The following is a 3,011-nucleotide window of genomic DNA, read 5'->3' as shown; positions in this document are numbered from 1 at the left end:
TTTTGCACTCTTCCACTGGGTCAGCAGAGGCCGCCAGTGTTCCTGATAATTATCCAGCCAGATGTAATTCACTTCTTAAGTACTTCTACATTGACATAGTCGTGGGTATTGCGTCACTTCCTGTCTCTTCTATCGTTCGTTGGTTGCATTGTGCACGGGGTGCCGTATTCACTTAATATTGAACACTTGGTGTGTTGTATTCACTTTACTTAAAATTTTGAACACTTGAGACATTCTAGTCACCTGATATCAACAGTAAGAAACAACCCATATAAACAAATACAGGGCTTCGCCGATCACTAGCGTTAGCATGGCCTCACCGTCTGTTTCACCCGGTGTCTTTGTCTGTTCAGAGTGAAATGTTTAGTTACTCCTCTGCCTCCCTTAGTGAAAGGAATAGGTGCAAGAAGTGTAGTTTATTTATGGCTATGGAGGCGAGACTTAGCGAGCTTGAGACGCGGTTTCCGCAGCTTGGAGTTAGCTGGAGTTGCGTCATGTAGCCAGGGTAAGCTAGCTGCTGCGGAGCCGCCTAGCGTAGCTTCAGCTAGCTTCACTCGCCCCCCGGCAGCAGCCGAGCAGCCGGCTAGCCAGGGCGGCTGGGTGACGGTTCGTAGGAAGCGTAGCCCAAAACAAAGGCCCACGGTGCACCACACCAACCGCTTCCCGTGGCTAACCGCTTTTCCCCACTCGGCGACACACCCGCCGAGAAACCGACCCTGGTAATTGGCGACTCTGTTTTGCGCTACGTGAAGCCAACTCCAGCGACCATAGTTAAGTGCATTCCGGGGGCCAGAGCGGGCGACATAGAAGCAAAATTTATGGCTGCTGGCGAGACGTAATCGTAAATTTGGTAAAGTTATTATTCACGTCGGAGCCAACGACACCACCGGCTTCGTCAGTCGGAGGTCACTAAAATTAACTTGAAGTCGGTGTGTAACTACGCAAAAACGATGTCGGACTCCGTAGCATTCTCTGGTCCCCTCCCAATCTGGCCAGCGATGAGATGTTTAGCCGCATGTCATCGTCTTCGTCGTCGCTGGCTGTCACGGTGGTGCCCCGATAACCAGGTGGCCTTTATAGACAATTGGAGCACCTTCTGGGAAAACCTGGTCTGATTAGGAGAGACGGTGTCCATCCCACTCGAGATGGCGCTTCTCTCATTTCTAGTAATCTGGCTAATTTTATTAGACCCAAAGTGACCTGACAATCCAGGGTCCAGACCAGGACGCGAGAGTTGTGGTCTTACACACCTCTCTGCTTCTTCCTTAGAACCCCATCCACCAACAATAACATATTTAACACTATAGAGGTAGTCTCTGTTCCACGGTTAAAAGTTCACCAAGCACAGAGCAGAGCGGTCAATCACCAAAATCTTATTAAAATTAATACTGAAGCACAAGTTGGAGAAACTAATATCACAATTAAGTGTGGACTGTTAAATATTAGATCTCTTTTGTTAAATCCCTGTTAGTGCACGACCTGATAGCGGATCATCACATTGATTTATTTTGTCATACTGAGACCTGGCTTCAGGAGGAGGAGTATGTTAGCTTAAATGAATCTACTCCTCCTACCCATCTTAATTATCATATTCCACGTGTTACTGGTCGAGGAGGGGGAGTGGCAGCAATCTATCACTCCAAGTTATTAATTAATCCCAGACCAAAACACAGCTTCAGTTCATTTGAAAGCCTGACTCTTGGCATCACTCATCTGAACTGGAGGACAGAAAAGCCACTTCTGTTGTAGTAGTATATCGGCCCCCTGCTGGGCCACATTCAGAGTTCCTGTCTGAGTTCTCTGATTTCTTATCTGACTTGGTCCTTAGAACGGAAAAAGTCATTATCATTGGAGACTTTAACATCCATATGGACGTTATAAACGACAGCTTTAGAAATGGCTTCATTTCATTACTTGAGTCAGTTGGTTTCCTCCAGCAGATAAACCAACCAACTCACAGCTTAAACCACACCCTAGATCTAGTCTGACTTATGGTGTTGAGGTAGAACATGTGTCAGTGTTCCCTCGGACCCAGTCCTGTCAGACCACTCTTGATCACTTTTACATTTATGATTAAGGATTCTTCTATGCTCAGAACAAAGTCTTACTATAGCAGATGTCTTTCAGATAATGCTGTAGCTAAGTTTAAGGAAGTGATCCCTGTGCTGATCCCAGGACCACCGTGTGTTTCCCCAGGGATCAATCATTATAATCTGAGCCCTGCTGAGGTTGACTCTATTGCTGAAGGTGCAGCAACCTCACTGAGAATCACGCTTGATTCTGTTGCCCCCCTGAAAAAGAAAATAGTAAATCAGAGGAGGTGTGCCCCCTGGTATAATTCACATATCAGGACCCTCAAGCAGAAAGTGCGAAGACTGGAAAGGAAGTGGCATTCTTGTAAGATAGACAGCTACCATGTAGCCTGGAAAGACTGTCTATTAGTTTACAAAAAGGCCCTTCGCAAGGCTAGAACAGCTTATTTTCTTCTTGATTGAGGAAAATAAGAACAACCCCAGGTTTCTCTTCAGCACTGTGGCCAAATTAACCAAGAGTCACAGTGTTTTAGATCCACGTATCCCTTCTTCCCTTAGTGGTGAAGACTTCATGAGCTTCTTCACTGATAAAGTTTTAGCTATCAGAGAGAAAGCTAACCAGGCCATCCCTACAACTGGACCATCACCAGATGTGCCGACTGTGGGAACATGCAGGGTCTCCAACGAGCCCTTAAGCTCCTTCAGCCCTATATATTTTTCTGAGGCGTCATCGCTAATTCAGAAATCCAAGACCACTACGTGTCTTTTAGATCCCATCCCAACCACCTGTTGAAGGATGTTCTACCACTGATAGGCAGCTCTATCCTGGACCAGATCAATGGTTCTTTAGTGTCAGGTTATGTACCCCGGTCCTACAAGGTGGCAGTGATTAAGCTGTTGCTTAAAAAACCATCACTGGATCCTGATGTCTTGGGAAATTATAGGCCAATATCCAACCTTCCTTTTATCTCTAAAGTT

This window comes from Takifugu flavidus, unplaced genomic scaffold (assembly GCF_003711565.1).
Source record: "Takifugu flavidus isolate HTHZ2018 unplaced genomic scaffold, ASM371156v2 ctg796, whole genome shotgun sequence".
Classification (NCBI taxonomy): Eukaryota; Metazoa; Chordata; class Actinopteri; order Tetraodontiformes; family Tetraodontidae; genus Takifugu; species Takifugu flavidus.
The sequence above is the reverse complement of the archived record's forward strand: the minus strand, read 5'-3'. Positions refer to the sequence as shown.